At 36.8% G+C, this 23,209-nt stretch overlaps 1 long non-coding RNA gene across 2 annotated transcripts; it reads left to right on the forward strand.

The window, feature by feature from the left end:
• The first annotated feature begins 1,197 nt into the window (after positions 1–1,197).
• On the forward strand, positions 1,198–21,119 carry LOC121141912. Of its 2 annotated transcripts, none has more exons than XR_005878862.1 (3): positions 1,198–1,247; positions 19,572–19,842; positions 20,588–21,119. It is a non-coding gene; the product is annotated as an uncharacterized LOC121141912 (long non-coding RNA). The 2 variants fall into 2 exon arrangements; XR_005878861.1 differs by lacking the exon at positions 1,198–1,247 and adding an exon at positions 9,783–9,873.
• Positions 21,120–23,209: the final 2,090 nt, after the last annotated feature.

The raw sequence follows: 23,209 nt of genomic DNA on the forward strand, positions 1-23,209 counted from the left end.
TTGCTCAGTTATAAGAGAAATGCAAATCGAGACTCTGAGATAACATCTTACACCTGTTAGAATGGCTAAATTGAAAATACCAATGACAACTTATACTGGAGAGGATGAGGAAAAAGGGGAACACTCCTCCACTGATGATGGGAATACAAACTTGGACAGCTACTTTGCAAATCAGTATGGTGGTTTCTCAGGAATACAGGAATCAGTCTACCTCAAGATCCAGCAATTCCACTCGTGGACATATACCCAAAGGGTGTTCAATGATACCCCAAGGACACTTGTTCAGCTATACTCATAACAGCTTCATTTATAATAGCCAGAACCTGAAAACAACCTAGATGTCCCTTATGGGAAGAATGGTTAAAGAAAATATGATACATTTATACAATAGAGTATTACTCAGCTGTAATGATATTGTGAAAATTGCAGGCAAGCAGATGGAAGTAGAAAAAAATGATCCTGAGTGAGGTAACCCAGACTCAGAAAGACAAACACAGGATGTACTCACTCGTAAGACCATATTAGATGTAAAGCAAAGAATAACCAGGCTACAATCTACCACCCCAGTGAAGCTTAGGAAGGCTCTAAGAGGGACACATGGATTCCCCTGGAAAGGGGAAATAGATGAGATGTCCTGTGTAAACTGGGTGTAGGGTAGTAGAGGGAAGGACAGGACAGATGAGAGCATGAGGGAATCAAATGGGCAAGTTGGGGGAGGGACAGAGAGGGAGAACAATGAAAGAGATATCTTGATTGAGGGGGTCATTATGGGGTTAGGGAGAAACCTCGTGCCAGGGAAACTCCCAGGAGTCCACAGGGATGACCCTTGCGATTATGCTTAGCTACAGTCAAGAGGGTGCCTGAACTGCCCTTCTCCTATAATCACATTGGTGACTACCCTAATCTTCATCATAGAAACTTCTGCCTGCCATCCCAGACTTTTGGAAGTTATAGGCACAAATGTGAGGACCTGTCTTTGCGGGCTTTCCGTCTGATCTAGCTGACTTGCAAGATTCACACCTTAACGGGGTAGTGGGGGTGTGTGGATTGAGAAAGGGCAGTTAGAGAAGTTAAGAAGACAGAGGCATAGTGTTGGGGGAAGTCCTGTGCATTTGTTAATAAAGTACTGTTGAGCCAATAGAAAATCTAGATAGGAGGGACTAGGAGTCCAGGAGGATTCTGGGAAGGAGAACACAAGAGAGTCGACATGTAGCCGCATGGGGTAGGAAGCCCGGGACTATTCTCCGGTAAGAAACATACTTAGATTAACAATTATGGGGTAATTACTTAAAGCAGAGCTAGCCAGTAAGAGACAAGCAAGGCCAACAGCCTCATAATTAATATAGCCTCCTGTGTGTTTATTTGGGACTGATGCGGATCTGGAACCAGGCGGGCGGGACGGCTTCTCTCAAGGAAAGCTTCTCGTAACATAATGGTGATCAGGAGTGGGATTGAATTTCCACGTAGAATGACAAAAGCTTTAAAGGAATTTTAGAAACAGAAGAATGGAGAGAAGCACAGATTTTTGGTAGCAGCATTTTTCTCAGGTGTGCTCTGTTTTGCTAGCCACAAGCCGAGATTCACGTGGCTCGCTTACCGGAGTCTTCCTGACTCGGCATTAAAAAAAAAAAAAAAAAAAAAAAACAGCCAACAAGGTTGTTTTAAGAGACTCTGCTAATGATTGAAAAGTTGTACGTACAGCTGGAAGTGGCAGCTTTTGCTGGATGTCAACATGGACTGAGGCGGTAAGCTGCAGTCACGCTTACGCCCGCCATCTTGACGAAAAACCAGCAGTTTAAAACAGCCGAGGTTTTACAAATAAGACACGTGGCCAGAAAAACATAAAGATTTACAGTAAAGTCAGACTTGGATGAACAAAACCTTTAAAGGTTTACAGTGTGTTTAAAAATATACGTGAGATTGAGAGAGAAAATAAAATAACAAAGTGGTATATGAATACAAAAGCTGGCGTTGTGGTGGTGCATGCCGGTAGGATTTATTCCAGAAGCAGAGGCAGAGGCAGGCGGATTTCCAAAGAGAAACCCTGTCTCCGACAAAAATAAGTAAAAGTAAAATAAATAAAGTAATAATAGATAAATAAATAAGCCATGTAAAGATGGAAAATACACAGAGAGTCTGGATACTGTATGCTATAGTGTTTTTCAGTTTTTTGATTGCTAAGGAAGGAACAAATGCTAAAGTACACTTGATTATAAATGCTGCTGAATTAATTCAACTTCTATCTTTTAAAAATGCCTTGACTTCAAAATTTAAGTATAAGGATATGTTACTTGGGAAAGGAGATTTTACTTATGATTTCCTTCTCAGCCCATTTATCATTTGTATAAATAGAAGGGCTACTGATTTCTTTTTGAGTTGTCTTGCATCCTGTCACATTATTGAAGGTAGGAGTTCCCTGGTAGAATTTTTGGGATCACTTGTGTATAATCATATCATTGACAAACAGCAAAAGCAAAATGGGTTATGGATCTAGGAGTCCAGGAGGATTCTGGGAAGGAGAACACAAGAGAGTCGACATGTAGCCGCATGGGGTAGGAAGCCCGGAACTATTCTCCGGTAAGAAACATACTTAGATTAACAATTATGGGGTAATTACTTAAAGCAGAGCTAGCCAGTAAGAGACAAGCAAGGCCAACAGCCTCATAATTAATATAGCCTCCTGTGTGTTTATTTGGGACTGATGCGGATCTGGAACCAGGCGGGCGGGACGGCTTCTCTCAAGGAAAGCTTCTCGTAACACATAGGATAGTCAGAAGGACTATGCAGTGACTACTGAATGCCCCAAGTTTGTTCTTCAGCATTCTTAAGTAACCCAACCAAAAGGGGGACATGGCAGAGACTTGTATTATCATGTTTAAGAAGCAAACAGACTTTCTTCCCTTAATCCTCGAAGCATTTGGTAACCACACCTGTTATAAGGTCTTGAGGGTCCAGAGTAAACATAACTAAGCTGAAACACACATTCTGAGACTTCCTGAGTAATTGTTATTTAATACATCACTGTAGTCCAGGTTCCAGAGTAAAACTCAGAGAACCTGCATTTTATTAATCAAGAAAAACTATCCAGGGCTGGATATGGTAATTCTGGTCGTAATTATGGACAGAATTATCAGAAGCAGAAGGTCAAGGCAAGAGAATCAAGAGTTCAATGTCATTCTTGGGTCACTTGGCAAGTGAAAGGTCTTCTAAGCTATGTGACAAACCTCCCTGCCCACTCTAAACCTTAATGTGTTCCCTTCACACATCTGGTTAGTATCCTAATCATCATTGCAAGAGTAAGCAACAAAAACATCCCAGGATAGTTAATTCCATAGGTCTGCTATATTATGAAATATGAAATAAAAACCAAAAATCTCAACTCTGTAGAAAAAAATTATCTGATTGAAAAAACTAAAGACATTAATGGGCATTTTCCTAAAGAGGACACACAATCAACAGGTGTATGGAAAATGTGCAGTGGCACTACTCATTGGGGAAGCAAAAGTCAGAGCTAAAATGAAGGAACATCTCCTCCAGTCAGATGGCTATTATCAAAAGTAAAAGACAATGTGTCGATGAACTGTGGACCACACATTAGTGTACTGTCTGTGAGATAAAGAGTGCTGGCTAGTGCTGGAAAGCAGAGTGGAGGCTCCATGCAGAGTTGTACACACAGCAACTCTGGTCTAGCCATTTTCTTTATGCAGCACTTACAGTACATAATTAAAATCAGGATTTCAAATAGAGATTGGCAGCATGGCTTCACTCATAAAATTATTCATAAAGTAAGGTGGCTCAGAGGGTAAAGGTACTTGCTGACAAGCCCGTTGTTCTGAATTGCCTAGAAAGACCCGCATGATGGAAACAGAGAGTCGACTCCTCTAACTGGTCTCCTCTGGTCTCCACAAACATAACATTCAAAAAAAATGTAAGAAAATATGTAAAAAATATCAATGTCTGATAATAGATGGATGTATCAAAAAATATGGGTGCAAATTCTATTGTCTTTTTAAAAGAAATTGGGATAATAATAATAATAATAATAATAATAATAATAATAATAGTAATGACCTAAAAGACATCATGTTGAGTGAAATAAACTAGTCACAGAGGAACGGGTGCCACCTGTTCCACGCCTCTGATATACTAGCATCTAAGAGAGTCAAGCTCGTGCAAAAAAGTTGATAGTTGACAGAGACCACGGTGAGGGGCACATGGGAACTATCCAATGGGCATAAAGTTTCTACTAAGCAAGAAAAATAGCTAGAGCTATGTCCTGTCATGTTGTACTTACAATCAATAGAGGAAGTTCTCATGTTCAGCCACCACAAAATAGCCCTTACGTAAAAGATTTTACCAGTTGCGAAGTATACAATATTCCTTGATCAAACTACACCCAGAATATTTTATTGCCATTTTGCAGAAATTAGAATCATCCATGGATATTCTTGTGCATCTTCACAGTAACCTCATCCTTTTGCTCCCAACTCTTTTACTGCCTCAGGTCCCCAACAGTGGCAAGTTAGATATTACTGGAAAGAATAATTTAGACAAATGATCCTAATTAACTCATAGAAAAATTCTGTTTTAAAATGCCCATAGGGTTTGGGAAAATAGATGGCTCGGTGGGTAAGAGAGCTTGCTAGCGTCACTGTCACCCCCAGACAAACACTGAACTGAACTCCTGGAATCCAGTTGCAGAGAGGCAGGAGGATGAGCAAAGGGGTCAAGACCAGGCTGGTGAAATCCACAGAACCAGCTGATCTGAACAAGGGGGAGCTCATGGACCCCAGACTGATAGCTGGGAAACCAGCATGGGACTGATCCAGACCCCCTGAATGTGTGTGTGTCAGTGAGGAGGCCTAAGCAATCTATGGGGCCTTTAGTAGTAAGCCAGTACTTATATCTAGCAAAAGAATGGACTTTTGGAGCCCATTCCACATAGAGGGATACCCTCTCGGCCTAGACACATGGGGGAGGCCCTAGGCTCTGCTCCAAACGATAAGACAGACATTGAAGATCCCCCATGGAAGGCCTTACTCTCCCTGGGAAGCAGAAAGGTGGTGGGACTGGGGGTTAGTGGATGGCAGGTGAGGGGGCAAGGGAGAGGGAGCTGGGATTGACATGTAAAACAAGCTTATTTCTAATTTAAATTAAAAAAGAGTGATTGCTACCATGAGGATCTGAACTCTTATTCTCCCCCTCCCATATATTTGTACGGCAAAGTATGGCCATGTGGGCTTGTAATCAAGCACTGTAGGTGTATAAACAGGAAGATTGCTAGCATTGGCTGGCCAACCAGTAGCCAGAAAATTGTGAGTTCCAGATACAGTGAAAGATCCATGCCGAGGGAATGAAGCACAGAAATAGTTCAGGACAACTGATATCTTCCTTTGACCTCCATATTGACCTGTACACAGGACACATGAGCATCCATTAGACACACACACACACACACACACACACACACACACACACACACACACACACACATGAATGCATGAATTTTCACAGCAGTACATTGCAAAAACAAAGTCAATATGTTAAAACACACAGTGCATCTCTATTCTTATTTGGGGACAAACCCAGTAGCAAAATTGAAGTCTAAGAAGTAGGTCAGAGACTCTCACATGTTATTTTGTGGGTTTATATAACTCTTCCTGGAAAAACCTTTCCAATTTCTGACATGGAATTAAAATAGATTTGAGAAACCTCAAACTGGAAAAGAACTCATTAACCTATAAGACAGCTTTCAGAGTCAAGTCAAGATACTCGACCAACAATTTCAAAATAGAGGTCTAATTTTAGTGATGCATTATTGAATAAGTGGAGTATTTATACATAACACAACATCACTGAACAAAAATACCATCCACATAGATGGAAGACTAATGATAATTTAATTCTCCCTAATAAATACATCGTGAAAATGTATTCTATTCATATGTGAGAAGTAGTATAGGATATTAGAGTTTATAATTCTGTTACAACACACTAGCAAGTTCTAAATTAAACACCACTAGCTTCTCCAGTTTTTTTCATAACAATAATAAAAAGGAGGTCCATAAGGTTGGCAAAACCATGTATTCCACTTCTATAAACAACTGTGTCCTTTCTGTACATTCCCAGAATATTTGTGTTTCTTAAAATACAAGGAAGTACAGTGTATATTGATCTCTATCAGGGTCAATATATTTCTTTCACACAAAGGTCCACTTGGATGTTCTCTCTCTCTCTCTATCTTTTTCTCTCTGCACATGTGTCTGTTTAAGAGTCTTGGTTCTAACCAACCTTGTACTCACTTTATAGTTAAGACTGGCCTCAAACTCATGATAACCCTCCTGCCTTAACATCTTGAGTACTACAATTTCAAGCATGTATCACCTGTTCTAGCTTATTGTCAGTATTTTGTCTGTTATCTCAGTGGTGTTGGAAAACTGGCCTAGAAGTGTAATATATGCAGCTACATAATGCTAAGACATCCATGCTACTAATTCATACTGGGTGCCTGTATTGAATCCTGAGTGAAACCTCTGCCCTGTGTTAGCTCATCTGGGTCCTGAACTCACTGAAGTGTATTTGTTTGAATTATAGTCAGTCTGAACCCACTCCAATCAATAAGTGAACTGTGCTCCTAAGATGCATTCTACTTAACATTGAAAGAAAATAGCACAGCTTGACCCTTGTGAAGTGTTATGAAGAGCTGCAGTCAAGTGGAGACTTTTTCATTCAGTTTGGAGTATTTTGTTGCTATCTTGACCTTGAGCTGGGTACAATTGTGAATAGTACATAAAATTCCCTTTGCCTTGCTGCTTCAATGTTAAGAGGCCTTATTAACACACAGACACTAAAATTGTATTGAGTGTGTAGTTAAGTGTTTCATTTTAACGTTTATAGTAACTTAAAATAAGAAGTTAATAGTTTCCATTTATTGAATATGTATTTTAACCAAACACTAGCTCAGAGCACAATATATATATAGCATTACATATATTTTTTCTCTGAACTTGTTAGTATTGTAAATGATTTTCTGGACAGTTGCTTCCTTCAAGCTAACCACTCTTTCTTGAAAATTCTGTGAGAAGTTACTGGAAAATTTAAATATATATTCAGAACACAGCACCTCTTAATTTGAGAGGCAAGGTTTTCCTCCTCAACTCAATACTATGTGATATGACAATGGCAGCTTAAAGTGGCCATGGCAAAGAATACAGGAATAAGTAAAAGTCTTTTTGCCCATGTCAGGGAATATTCAACAACTGTATTCATATAGTACACCATTCATTCCCCGAGAATGAATGCTATCATTGGAAATATCTGACCTCGTTCAATTATTGCTACTACAGAGAAATTAAAAAGCAGGCACTGCCTTTAAGCACCTAAGGGGAAGGGAAAGAAATCAGCCTTTTATACCATACATGTCATGAAGCTAGCCATCCATAAAGCTTCATTGCTTTCAATAAGTAGGTAAGAGAGTAACGGTCCTTAGGCATCTCCAATAACCAGGAAAGATGGGATCAGCAAACTGTGGCTTGTGGGTTAATTCCGTTCAATTCTGAACTTAATAAATATTGGTGGGACTCAGCCATGGCCATTTGTTTATGTGTTGTCTATCTGCCTTCACTTCTGCACAGACATGCAGAGTAATTGCAGCATGGACTGTGTGGGTGGCAAAGCAAAAATATTTATTATCTGGTCCTTTAGAGGTGAAGGACACAAATGACTAGAGTGGTATGCATGTGTCTGTTTAATGGATGCCATTCTGTTTGAGGTTCAGCTCAAGCAAGAGGATAATTTTGGGCTGGAGGATGACTTAACATGCAAGAGTACTTTCTGTGTAGGCATGAGACCTGAGTTTAAATTATCAGCACCTAGGGAATTACTCCCATTTCTTGCGATCCCAGCACTGTGGGGTGGAGGCAGGAAGATCACTTCGGTGGCTCAAGGGAGAGTCCTTGTTTTATGGCAGTAAATTAGAGACACCCAATGTCCCCTATGATGTCTGTGTGTACATATGGGTGCACACACCTGAACACATGTGTGCTCGTGGACTTCACACACAAAATAGGATGCTATGGGCAGTAATTTACTTGAATTCAGTGGCTAGAAGTTTAGAAAAGTAGGTGCTTATATTGAGCCCTTACGCTCTCATGCAACTTCTTTTTATAGTGGATTTTATTTATTGTGTTCAAAAAAGAGGTTGTCTCTTCATCTCACTAGGTTGTGGTAAATAGACACTTTATTTGAACTTCTTTACTAATTTATTTATTCTCTAAATTTTTTATCCAAAAAGTTTTTATGTAAAGCTTTCTTGGATCTGGCCTCCTGGGTTCTAAGAGATGGGGACATATCTATGAATAGTCAATGGGACTAACATTTTAGTGGAAAGGTACGTAAGCACATACTTGTTGGATTATTTTGTGTCTGCCAAAATATTAAACAGTAATAAGTCCTATGATGAAACTGTAAAGCAAGAAAGATGATGGAAAGTGAACAGAGCAGTTCTCTGGGCATTCAGAGAAAGCAACTGCAAGCACATAGCATTCGAACAGAGAGAGCAGAATATCATAGGGGACGTGTGTATTCCTGCAGAGGGAACAGCAAAGACTAACACCATCCAAGGATCACACTTTCATCTACCAGAGGATGGTAAATGGAAGGTAAGGAGAGAAGGAGGTAGCATCCTGGAGAGGCGATGTTGAGGCATGGGCAGGCTAAGGTTGTAATGGGGTTTATAACATAACATTTATTATGCTATTCTGATAACACAGCAGTTGTAATAAGAAAACTGATGAAAAGTAATCTGTACTCTACATAGCAGAAGATCATCTCTTTGCTATTTCATTTCAGCCAGTGTATACTAACACTTAATGTTTTCCCGAAGGCCTTTGCCATTGTTTTACCTGTGAAGACATACCTGTTCTGACTATTCCCACCACACTTGTAGCCAGAACATGAATTTAATTTTAAGGATTTATTATCTAGTTTCAATGTGGTGCTTCTTTCTTTGTTCTAAACAAAGAGCAAATTATTAACTGAAATCTGACAAATACATTTTACAAAATTTGCTAGTTCTCCAGAACAAGATGGTTCCAGCTTGAGTGAACATTTTTTGCATTTCAATAAAGTAGATTTACTACTCCCTGTCAAATGGCTCTGTCTTTGGCTTCAAAGCAGCCATTCAGTACCAGCTAAAATTTGTAACACATAAAGGAGAAGGAATAAGCAAACAGTCCTCAAAGCTGCTAATAAAGGTACCATGCTAATATTCCCAGTTGGACTATTAGTACTGGCATGTGTCTCAGTCTGAAAAGAAAAAAACCTCCACGAGACTTTAAAACTGTTTGAGAGATAAGGATAATTAAGTGACTATGGAAATTGTGTGTTCTACATACAATAATATATAAATAGTCATCATATTGTTGACCTTTTTAAGTTTTGAAAGTGCCTAATGTTTCCCTGACCATATGCTCCTTAGTGTACAATGAACATAGAATTTTATATTAAAGACTCAGCAGTCTCCCCAAGGTGTGTATGGGGTGACTGGCACTCTGTGTCCTCTAGCTCACAAGCCAGGCTCAGGGCTGTACCAGGGGAGCTCTGAAGGGTTAAACTTCTGTCTGTGACACTGAAATTGAGGCCAGCTGTAGGTCATATTCACGTTCCAGTCACAGGAAAATGAACCTGTGAGACAGAACCTAATTATCTGCTAAACCAAAAGCCAGTCTCAGTTCAATAACTTACGACAGAGCCAGCAGCCAGATATAGTGTTACCATGGCAACTTTGGAAAAAGCTCCAGTGCTGTTGAGGATAAGGAGGAAAGGAAGGAGACTGTAACCCTAACTGTGCTGTAGCCATTTGATCTCAGACAAGTGAGTTTGCCTATGAAATCAGTTTACTGTGTTCATGCCTACCACTGTCTCTTCACTTTAATACCTGTAACAATTATCAAAAAGAAAAATACAGCATCCTGTGGGTTTAAAAATGATCCACTTGTCAAAGGCTAATGGGAATTAATTTAAAAGATGGGGATACAAGTTTCCACTCTCCCTCCCTCCATGTCACCCAGAAATACAGATGGAACAGGGCACAGCATCTTTGTCATAAATAAAGTTTCCAGTCCTCAAAACTTGTTCTCATTTTGTTCCTCTGCTTCCCAGAAGCAGGGATGTTTTTAAGGTTAAAGTTTTGGGAACTGAAGCAACAAAGTTTGCTTTTCCAAAGTGTGACAGCTGAAATGGAGAATAGGGGTATTTATTTTTCTGTGTAAACTCTGCCTATAATTTCAAGGGCAGTGATTTCCTGGGATACTGAGTTAAGAAGAATCTAGCATTAGGGGGAGGTAAGCCCAGACATGTTGGTCAGTTTTCTTGTCAGTTCATCTTTGTAGTTGCTTTAGAAGGACATTGGGTCTATGAAACCCTGAATTAATACTGCTTTGTGCAAATAGTGATTTTAAAAGATACTTACCATAAGTACCTTGAAAATAGCAACTCAGTAAAAATGTTAACTGCACCTGCCATTTGTACTAGAAGGATTCAGATAGGATCCCTTTGTTTTTAAAATCATTCTCAATGAGACAAACCACACTAAGCCATGGCAGTTATAATTACTGGATTTCAGCCTATTTGACAATTGTAATGTCATTAATGGTATAATAAGACACACATGACAAAAATGTAATCACTTAAGCTTGTTATCCAGTTGTAGTGCCAAGATTGAATCGCTTAGATAGCTGTGTATAAATATACATATGTATCAGTATGTTTATGTATAACTCATAAACACATTGGGTTTGAAAAAAAGAAATGAAGAAATTTGGATATGAATAATATGCTGTTCATATTCATGAATAATTTTGTGGTAATGCAAATGAAACAGAAAAGAGAAAGTAGGTTTCTTCCAGCACAGATATGACTAAGAATGTAGCCTGAAACTTCCAGTAAATTAGATTCACTTATGATACCCACATATTTTCTTTAAGGTATCACATCTTTTAAACACACTTTACCTATCATATTATATATTAAGTGTCTAGTTAAGTACATATAGAACTCCAAAATCCTTTAAACTACTGATGAAGGAAAGGAGGTAAAGGATCATAAAATATGTATTGGGAGGAGGTGTACAGTCACAGAGAAACGCATCCCAGCACAAAATGAATTTTCTGATTAATTTCTGGATAGAAGTAACCTATCCTCTGCTTATGACCTTAACCTAAGTCCTTCTCAAGTAAATGGATGACAGAGATAATAGCTCATCCTCAGACAGATGTTTCTGAGATCTGGTTACTAAAAGGCTTGTGAAGAGGCCAACTAAAGCAATGAAACCACATATACTACATGAATCTTCCTACTTCTAATATAAGGTTTTTCTCTTGATTATATATATATATATATATATATAAAGTAATTAGGATAGGAAATGAAGCAGCTTCATTAGAAAAGCATCTACAAGAGAGTCTGAAGCAAATGCTGTCTGATTTTAGCTTTAACACACATGATTAACTTACAGATTCAAGCTTTGGAAATATATAAAACACTAAATTTCACTGTTTCCTCTGTTCTGCTTGAATTCCCAACAAAGATATTAGAAGCGCCAATAAATACATCATGCTGTTTTCTCACAAGACTGACTTTCTATAGAATACTTTATCTAACTGTTTTCTGGTGTTGTTTCTTTAGCATCGTAGTATTTCCTATGTATCTGTGGATAGGGATGTGTGTGTGTGTGTGTGTGTGTGTGTGTGTGTGTGATGAAAACTTAACCCTAGAATACATGAATGAGAATTGTGTGAGACAGATGCTTCTTGTAACATAAAGGCCCTGATACATTCAATTAATATTAAACAAATACAATAAAATAAATTATAGCTGAGAATAATTTGGCAGCATAAAATAATCTGCTTGCCATATGGAGGACATTTAATGTGTTTGTTGACTGAGTGAATAAATATATGGGCCTATTTGTTAAAGACCAAGAACTTAATCTGTTTTCAGAGAAAAGGAGAATAAAATACTCAAAAGAAATTGAGAAAAAGAAGACCTGAAATTTTTGCTACTATATGAAGCAATGAGGTCTCTAGTTTTCACAGGTTGTTCTATGATTCACTGAGAAGTGACAATCACTGTTGGGTCTATCATTTTAATGTGGGCATGAATAGTTCACAATATTCGAGAATTTTCTCCCCATTAAGGCTTCCTGTTCACAATTAGCTTTTGATAATATATGTCAGGTTGTGGCTTTCTCATTCTTACAACACTTTCTGGTTCCTGTTCAGCCCTATACTATTGTTATTAGAGAAACTAGCTTGTTGACTAAACTACACTCTTGTCTAGTGTTTTCAAATGATCTAAAATGATAATGAATTCCCCATTTACGATCAAATATGTTACTGACACTTCTTGATGAATCGTTCCAAGACTTTGTCCATGCATTTTAATGGATATGCATAGGCGAAAGTTTATGGGTTTAATGACTAGATAGAGATTGGGGTATTTCAAACCTTCTCTAGTTTTTCCTTTCTGTCAATCATGTAAGCATGTCCAAGTAGGCTTCCCAGGTTTCCACAGGAATGATTATGACTCACTATATCCCTCAACCCATCTACTGGGTATTAGTTCCCTGCCTGCCTCCCACAGGGGTGGTGACAATGAGAATGAAACAGGAAATGTGCTTTCTAACATCTAAGACAACTAGCTTGGTGTGAGCTTATTAAATTTTCTGTACAGTCGAGAAAATAACTTAATAGATATTTTAAATATTCTTTCTTCTCATTTCTTTTCATACACTAAATAAATAAATGTCATCAGTATAATAAACAGAGTGAAAAATAAGACAAGTGCAATTTAGTGGTAATGATCTTGATTTATTTCTCTGAGCTTTCATGTCATACTTTAACTTGGTTCTGTCAGTTACCTTCTCAATCTTCCTGACCCTTTTGTCTCATATTTGCCTATACACTCTCTTCTTTCAAGAAATTATCATTTGTCCTAATCAGTATCCTAAGGGAATTATTACATATATTTATAGAAATAGGTATTGATCTTCAGAGGAGTTTTTACATGAGTAACAAAAATGGTCCAAATAATGATATTTGTGATCCACCTGGTTACATATGTTACAGTAAAGTTATAATGCCATGAATAGATGATAAAATAATACATGAGTAAAATCAGTATTTTGAGATGAAAACGAAAGTTAAAGTTATGAAAATATGCAAAATTTGAATGCATATATGTATGTGATGAAACACTGAGAACGCATGAGTATGTTCCATCTGATAATAAGATTTATTTTCTAGGAAATGTAGTGTTTGTTTTCAGTTTATCTATAATTTTAATTGTATAATTTTATAGGGTGAACAACTGTTATCCAAGCCAATAATTTATTTTGTAAGTAAACTAGTTCATATTTAGACAATGTGATAAGATCTTAAGTTGGCCCATGATGGTCTGAAAGTAGCAGAATTACTATTAAAATAGCAAGCTTAACTTTATCTGTGATAATAAAATCTTTCTAGTTATATGTGGAAGGATTCTGGTACTTTCAGGACGTAGGCCACTGAAATAAAAGTTTAAAATGAAATATATTTTAAAAATTGATATTACAAGGTAATATGTGTATCTTTAGAAACAAAACATATCATTGAGGCAAAGATTAATATTTTTTAAAAGTCTCTATATTTTGTTTTCACTTCATTTCATACTGGATGTTTCAAAATCATTCATGTTCAGTAGGACAGACAAGCACTTTTGTGCAAACATCTAGTTTTTACCATTCTGGATTTTCTCAGGGTGAAAGACTACAGAGGATGAATCCTGCATGCTCACTGTGGTACAATCTCAAAACTGTATAATCCTGGTGGCAAAGTTTGGAGACCATGCTTGGATGCTATGAAAACTTCAGATATTTTCTTTAGAATAACACTTGGTGCTTTTCCCTCCTTTCAAACATACAATGTGTCTGAGGATGGCCGATTATCAAGTTCAACTCTCTTTGTAGGTGGATGGTTTCTTTGGCTTTCTAATCACTTCTAGAATTTTTACTACTATCCTGACATCCTTGTACCAGTTTTCTGTTACCACAACAGATCTCCGAAATAATCCCTTCTCATAAAGAGAAAATTGCTTACTTTTACTCACTTTGGTTATTCCATTTAACAATCAGTTCATCCTATTGACATTCTACTTGTGAGCATATATTCTATAGGTGTTTGATGGAGTTAAGTTGCTCATCTTGTACAGGAAAGGAAAGGAAGAAGAAGAGGGTTGGGGTACCCCTTCCCATTTCAAGGGCACAGTCTCATGACTTCAAGACATTCCAGTAGGACTTACTCCTTAAATGACCCCAAACTGAAGATCAAGTGTTAAACACATGGGCTTTGCGGCAGGGGGAGGGGGAGGCATATTCTAGAGCTAAATGCCCACTCCCGATATTCAAGTTCTACTTACTGAAGTAAGAGAACAAAGATTCAAAGAAGTTTCTTATCTGTAGTTGCATATAATTCAACTTATCCATGGGATTTTTCAAAATGATCTTCTTAGCAATAATTATTTCTCCTTAAAAATACAATTTCAGATAAACTGGAAGACTCATCATGGAAATGAAAGAAAATGATTACTAAGACTTTTGGTAACCAGAAGGAGAGGATTCCCAAACATTCAACTAACATTGTCCTTAGGATATCCAAGAATTCAGTTTCAATAATTCTTAGAGAATTAAACAAAAATACTATGAAAGTATTTTTCCCTTCTATGGGTTTAAAGACCTTAATATACCATTAATTGAAGGCAAATCAAATATATTAAATATCCAGCATCCATGTAACTTCTTCTCACATTGTCAAGCACATAGTTTCTTAGACATTCCTATACCTAAGGGTATAATGCTAACACAGTGTAATACCTGGAATCACCCAACACAATCCTTAACTATTTTTCAATGGCTCTTAAACTTACAATTTAATACTTAAAACCTTTACTAATGAGTATACACACACACACAATGATTTTTTTTTGCTTGAGACATTCTTCATTCAAAAACTAATTAGGAAGTGATTTTTGAATCAGGAAAATTTTCACAGTGCTTTTCCAAAACCATAACAAAACACAAATGTTATCATTGTTTTAAAATCATTAGTATGTAAAACCAACTCTTGTCTCACATTAATTTTTTTAAACATAAGGTTAAAAAATCAGATTTTCCTTAATTAACAATGAAGATTGAGGGAATAACATGGTTTTATAACTAAAGTCATGATACAAAATTCCAATAATACTTTGATGATCATGAAAATCCCATGGAGGCCGAAGAAGAAACAAGAAACGGCTCTGAATAGTGACCTAAGACTTGAGATACAAAATTGATTTCCACTCAGATCTGGTCTTTTAGTGTTTTTGAAATGCCACAGTGTCAGCCTTGGCCATTAGGTGTCTGTGATTTATTGCTGAGACAGTGATAGCACCAGCTGCCTGTCTGGAGCCCAAGCACAGTGTCTGCAAAGGCTGCCATGACAGCACCAATTTTCTTATCCAATCAGGGAGCTATAACTAAGACCTGAGCCTTTTCCCCTCCATCTTGATAAGGGATGATAAAATACAATCTGGAAGATTTACTTTGTAGGAGATAAGCAGCCTTTGGTGAATGGAAGTAGATGTTGTTCTTCTGTAGAATAAATTATGAACATTATTCATGGCAATCTTTATTTCATCCTCTTAGAAGCATATATCAAAAGCAGGAACATAAACAGATGTTCCAAATATGACAGATTGTTTTAATATACTGGAAACCACAGCATAATTTCATAATTTGATTAATTAGTAAGAAGTACTGTGAATGTTAAAATGAAGTTTCAAAGTCTCTAAATTATATTTATAGATTTGTTCAACCGCATCATAAAAATGTTTTGCATTAGAGTCATTATTCATAGCAAGTTAATCCCCCACCTATGATCAGATATGTCACTGACACTTCTTGATGATATGGGAAACTTTCCAAGACTTTGTCCATGTATGTTAATGGATATTCATAGGAGAAAGTTTATGGGTTTAATGGCCTGGTATTTCTTCCACTATGTGCTATGGAGAGGCAGTCATGATTGACAGTAAAATGTTAAACATTTCCCAGGTCATACATGATAACCAACAGTACAAAAAGTAAAGGATAAATTATGAAGAATCTAGCCAGCCAGGTTTGCTCAGTGGTAAGGCAGAATCATTGCCACAAGTTCAAAGCCAGTCTGGGATACAATGCACTGAAGTATAGGGAAGTTCTGTCCAATTCATAATCAGAACTAAGAGGATTCCAAGATTCAGTCAGGAGACATTTCCATAGCATTGGTAAGAAAAGGTGTTAACTAACCAGTCAAATGGTAACTATTATATACACATTAGACTACAAAATTAAATCCTAATCCTAACATAAAATTTCAAATCCCCAACTGACATGATATGGTGACTGTCCTGACATATGTCACAAACTAAATAAACATGGGAGGTGCTAAGAAAATATAGTTGATCTTTATGATACTCCAGGCTGAGATTTGCCATGCAAGACACTTTTTCATTGTCATGATGTACACGACAAATTTTCCTGGATAACAGTGTTTTACATGTTGATAAGCACTGCCAAGTTCACTAAGACAAACATTTGAACTGTAAAAGTTGTTATGGCAAATGATTCAGAAATTGGTGGTGATTTTCAAGCCCTGTTTTGGTTCTTCCTGGTATTTCTTCCACTATGTACCATAGAGAGGCATCCTCTTGTTTCTCAGAGCCTGCTAGGTTAATGTTGTCCTGTTGCCTCTCTGTGTTGGGTGACAGCATCTGAGTGAGAGTATACCAGAGTGTGGGAAGAAAAGTTGATCCACTGTTGGACGTTGGAGCAAAACAGGCTTCTTTTTTCATCTTCAGAACTAATGTTTAGAAAAACTAAATTTCTGCATCTGTCTCCTTTCCTCCCCACATCTCTCTGTCCCTCCCTCACTATCCCTCTATGTCTGTGTTTATTTCCTTCTGGAATATTAAGTTATGAAGGTGATGCAGCTGGTCAGCTTTGTCACTCAATAGTGACAGCTCACCTGAGAATGTTAACACAGTGGATAGAAAAAAGAAGAAAAAAAAAAGAGAATGGAATAGGAGAGCAGAGGCAGAGCAGGACTAGAGGTGAGAAAGTAATGGACTAATGACTAAACAGTTACTACTGAGTTGACAGTAGGTATTGGGGAAATGTGAGATTTGGAGTCTTTCCTTCACAGCTGTGATCTCTCCAGAAGTGCAACAAATAGGAGCACCCATTCTCTTCACAGACGGTAGTTATCAATAAAAAAGCAGTAACACACGTTTCTCCAGACTCTGTTAATACTAAGAAAAAAACAGAAAAAAGTATGCAAGAAGTTTCATCCTCGAATTACATCCCTGTAATTCTGAGGAAACTTTATAAGTGATGCTTTGTGACAGTATTGGGGCTGATAAACTTCATATTCTTGTGGAAGTGAGGATTACTCACAAATGTCATGCCTGGTAGCCTGAGAGGAGAACAAAGTAAGTTTTTTCATATAGTAGTCAAGAGTATAGGTCAGGGTCATGCTCATGCTTTTAATCTTGTAAATTTATAATCACATGGTCCTATCTTTTTTATCAGCAATTTGCTTTTTTCCAGAATCAGTTGACTATATTGTTTTAAAATGTATTAAATCATAAAGTTTGATATGTGGAAATCATATAAAAGTTGAATATTTTTCTTTTGAAATAGGATGAGAATTCCCATTATGTCTAATTGTCATAAAAGTAAAATTATCTCTGTGTTTCATTCATATAACTGGTTATTTTTAGACAATGTAATAGGTGAGTGTCACAAGAATGGGTCCTGTGGAAAGAAAAACACTTCTTTTTAAACCGTAAGATGCAATTTCTTTGAGATTCTATTAATCATTTCCTTTTTAATTGAAAAAAACAGTAAGTACATAAAATGAGAGTACAAAATTCATTCTTCTAGAAAGAACCTTAAAAGTTGACATTTCTTTGAACAGAAATCCTTTTTAAAGTACATTTTCATTTGCTGGCATGGCTTGAATTGAATTCTAAACTTTGTGTGCCTGTCCTCTAAGCCCCTCTGATGAATTAAATAGGCTTCTCTATATATTTATTACATTCAGGAATTCTTTGTCACAGAGCCTGCTCAGCTTCATTATTGGAGATCTGTCTCGGAAGTCTCTCAGCCAGTTTGTTTTCTGCCATTAATAAAGAGTCCACTCCCCCCCCCAACTTCTTTGAAGAAGTTGAAAGGGCTCCATGTTGGGTGCAGTGGGGCCAGGAAGAGACAGAAATGGGAGGGAACTTACTGGTATAATCCCTCAAGAGCAACAACAGAAAAATAGTGTCTAGTGTAGAAATCTCCCCATAGTTGATAAATGCTGAGGCTCGCCTTTTAGTGCAATGAAAAACAGAGTGATTACATAGCAAAGAACGATTCCCCATCTAAGATTTGGGTGTTTACTATGAAAAAGATATTATATCAAAAAATTGTACAAGGACAAGGGCTTTACTTGTATAATGTTTCAATTTAACATGACTCCAAACTCTCATTGAAAAGGGGAAACGATCATAATATAAATGGTATAATTTCTAACACTTCACTTATATGTCTACACACAATAGATTTTAAGAATAACCTGCCAACTTGGGTGTGTAAAATATTGATATTGACTGGTAAAGACAATACCCAATTCAAAAACCCAGAAAAAGAATTACACAGAAAATTTACTTGTTTGCAAATTACTAGATATCAGTCAACAATGAGGGAGACAAATGGAATAGAGAGATTGTTAAACCTTCTTCTAAAATGATCCCCAAACCTTATTTAACTAAGTTGGGACCAAGGAGTTAGTAGTCTCGCTCACTTGGCCAAATAGTCGCCATCCATGATTGTTACTGTACTTGTCTGACTAGTAATTAAAACAAACGTAAAATCACATTAATAATATCGTCAGTGGGGCAGATTTCCCACCTTATCAAATGTTCGCACTTTGAGTTTGCAAAAAATATTAATGGAGTTAGCTGATGGATAATGAAACTAATCTTAAATTAATCTTAATTACCTCCAATCTTCAGCTGCTTTCAAACTTTCCACAGGTACAATGCCATATTCAAGTTAACATGTAATATGTTTAATATGAAGTGACATGGGAAAAGTGTCACTCAGTGAATATTGAAGTTAACTTAGTAATAACACAATATGGATGACATCAGGAAGCTGTCTGAGTGTTTATACTGTTTTCACTAAACATTTTCTGGAAATGCACTGGAACACGCAGACACACAGACATTAGACAGACAGATACACACACACACACACACACACACACACACCAATATGTCTTTGATCATTGATGGATAAGGAAACTAAACATGGAACTGACACAAAGATTAAAACAGCAACTAAATTCAGCGTACTAAATATGTATTTGCAGAGCTACAGGGAAAAACTCTATTTTCACATGTTTACAAACACCCAGGATTTAAAAAAACTTTTCTATATTAGGAATCTTGTTTTCTTTTTCCAAATGCAGTCACTTTGGGATCATTGGGATTTGAGTACTAAATTGAAAGTCTACCAACAAATCAAACAGAAGAAACCAGACATCAAAACTGTGCCTGCATTTGCTGCTCATAGACAAACAGGCTGCATGCATGTGCAAACCTGGGACTCAGCTCACCCTTTGTGCACTGCTTTTCTCCAAACTCATCCAAACATGACCACTTACAAGGTCATTTGCATATTTGAGGTATATTAGTTCAAGCTTTGGCATGTGGACCAGCCATTTTGAAGACAAGTTTAAGGTAAACCCCACCTTTTCTAATTTCATTAGTAATTAATTTGTACTGTAATTCCCCTGCGCTACTTCTTCCTCTGGCAGCCATTAATAAATGACTCAAGAATATCTCTATACTTCTGTGAGTCTGGCAGACTGAAGCGTTTAGGAATTTTAAACTGAGAATGATATTGATCTCATGAATATTAAAAGAAAATATAATCATATTAAGATCTGGCAAAATTCCAGAGTGGCTTCCTTGATGGATTCTAAAATGCTTTAAAAACTGTCATTTAGAAAAATCCATGTTTCCCTTATAAAGATCTAAAGCTAAAGATACAGGTATCATAATATTGTCTGAGCCGCAAAACAAAGACAAAAGTAAAACTACTATTTCATTAATCTTTAGCAAATGGTTAAGTTGAGTAATGATTTTCACTTTTAAAAGGAACTTGGAGTCGACAGCAATTTAGCAAACAATACAAGAAAGAGAAAGAACCAACCAAGGGTTAGTCGATGTATGTGGAATAGTGACTTGCTATTTCAAAATTAATATGTACAAATAAGCTGGTGTCAGATAAGAGGCTCGATCCCTCATTTCCAACACACTGAGCGAGCTCACATGGGTATCAGAGAGCTCTTAATGTATGTATGCCTGTGACTCGGGCTGCTCTCCCAGTCCCGAAACCATTGGACTGTTAATATCATTGCTTTTTGTATGCAACCTGCATCTTTTCCTCACTCTTTGTTGCACATTTTTCCCTTATTTCAAGCTTAGAATGATCTGGTTTTCCGAGTCACATTACCAAGCCTCAGAAGAGCATTATCTGGGGGCAGCTGAGAGAGAACTGCGGAATGAATCACATCCGTCTATGTGCTTACAACATAAAGTGGCTGACAGAAACAAAGTCTGATGTCTACACACACCTCTGTGGAGTGAGAGGAAAGCTTTGTGAATGCCACTCTCACAAAACACATGCCACACAGGGTATTTTTACAGAGAGTGTCCAAAGCTGCAAGATCTACAAGTCATGTATACAGGGATGGATAGATGGTGTTTGTTTGAGAGCAATACACAGCATTGCATTCTCAATTTATGTTTGTATTTTTCTCCCATGAAATGTGTGAATAAAGGTGCAGCTCATTAACACAGAATAAAAAGAAAATCCTTATATTTAAATATTCTGTTATTCTTATATGAACATTATTCCTTACTTTCTTCTTGATTTAAATTCATCTGATATCAAATGCTTATTATTTATGATTACTGTGAAACATGTGTCAGTAAACACAGTTCTCTTTCTTTATACAGTGTTTGGTTCAATAGAATGCTTCTATCAGTTGTATAAACCTCCTATTAAACAGAATCAAGATTTTGATGCTCACAGATTTACATGCATAAATTTCTTTGTGCTGAAAATGTCCAGCTTTTAAATAACAACCAGTTCCAACAATAATGAGGTTAAAAAGAAGTAAAGTTAAATACTAGTTAAAAATAAACCTTTAATATTTATATTTACTCCTTTCACTTGAAGTCATGAAACATATTTTATACACACAGACACATTTTCAGGCTTCTAGATAAATGTCATGGGTGAGGCCAAGAAGGAATCTGAAAAGATGCAATCTCCATGCATACTTAAATACAGTCAGTGTTTATGATATTCTATATTATTTTATGAAATAACAAGGGTGCTTTGTATTTTATGATTTTCAAGTCATAAGCAATAATAAAAAACTCAAGGAGAACAAAATTGAACAAAGACTCCACACAATACCCTAAAATAGATTCATAGACTTGTTTTAAACAATGGAGAAAACAATTTATGGTAAAGCAATAAAGCTAAACATCAAAGTCTCTCTGTTGCCTGTTATGAAAAGCCATCTCCATTTCAAGTAGCAATTTTTGTAATATTTTTACAAATTTGGAATAGATTTATTGATTATAGATCCAAAAATCCACAGTTGATGTGTCAATGACTAATAAATATTCAAACATGTCACACGGGCTACGATTGGAATGTTTACTTCTGATAATGAAAATTCTGATCAAAGCCTGCATCTCAGATGCAGTTGATACAGAGCAGGGCATCTGACTTCATAGGTGCCACTGAATGCTTTACCTCACACAGATTCAAGACACACACAAAGTGAAATGCAAAAATTCAAAAGCACTGTCCTTTTCTTAACATAGACTTTGTGAATCTCACAAAGAAAGAATTGTTAATACACTTAGACTATTTTGTGTGGGCAAACCCTAAGGGAAACTCTGGCTAAAACTACCATGTATAAAACAATATTTCCTACAAATTTGTATCAACCCGAATAGGATTAATACAGTAGACTGCAAATTGTTTCTTTTCCAGGCCACAAGTATGATTGGAATCTTATGTATTCTAAGCCACAGTTCTATGAAGGCACAATAATTTACTCAAGTAACTAAGGTATATAATTCTATGCACACAAGAAGTTATGAATATAAACAAATTTGGCATTAATTAAGGGCATATTCTCTTCTTATTTATCTTAAAGTACACCCGAAGCAAGGTTCTCATAACACTTGTGTTTTAATTCTGCTTCCTATACAGCTCTCTCGCAGCACTTGAATTGATAATCATAGTAAATACAAATGCTATTTTGCTACCACTGTGCCATGTTTTTAGAGTACAGTTTCTGACAATTGTATTTGGGGGGTGGGTCATGGTGAAGCCCTTGCTGATTAAAAAGAAAAGCATTGTTCTTTCTTCCTAGGCAGAATCTATGCCTGCTCTTTTGTTCTGGTGGTTTATGCCGACAGTCAATAACGTCCAATGCTGCTGGTACCCCTCCGCCTAGGTCCCAAGAGCCTGACTTGTGATGTTACTAAATCCCTCACAAGTTAGGGTCTCAGGGACTAGGAAAAGTCTGGTTTGATGCAGGAGAATTCTTCTTCCAGTGAAAAGGACAGCTTAGGAATTACAGTTGGGTGCAGTCAGAATTTTTTTTTCCGTCTTCTAAACACTAATTGAAACACAGAAATAGAAACATACATGACACATGAAAGTCAAGATGAGCAGAATAATCATGATGACCACTTACAGATTAGAACTTACAATAATGACGACTATGAGAACAAAGCAGACAATGAACAGTTAAGAGACATTCCATTCTATTCAAAGGAGACAACAAATGGGTTAAAATCTGCTGCTAGCGGGTTTTTACAGTAGCACCAGGTTCCATTACATTAAAGAAGGCTTCTATGGCAGTTAATGGGACCCTGATGGAAATTTTGCTTCTATTGCAGTTTTATATATCACAACTGTTACACAGTAGGCCCAGGATATACAACATTTAAAATCTGATTTAAACATACTGTTGCAGTTAAGATTCAAACAAAAAACTTTCTACATGTCATT

Source organism: Mesocricetus auratus, unplaced genomic scaffold, assembly GCF_017639785.1.
Source record: "Mesocricetus auratus isolate SY011 unplaced genomic scaffold, BCM_Maur_2.0 Super-Scaffold_100008, whole genome shotgun sequence".
In the NCBI taxonomy this organism is placed as follows: domain Eukaryota; kingdom Metazoa; phylum Chordata; class Mammalia; order Rodentia; family Cricetidae; genus Mesocricetus; species Mesocricetus auratus.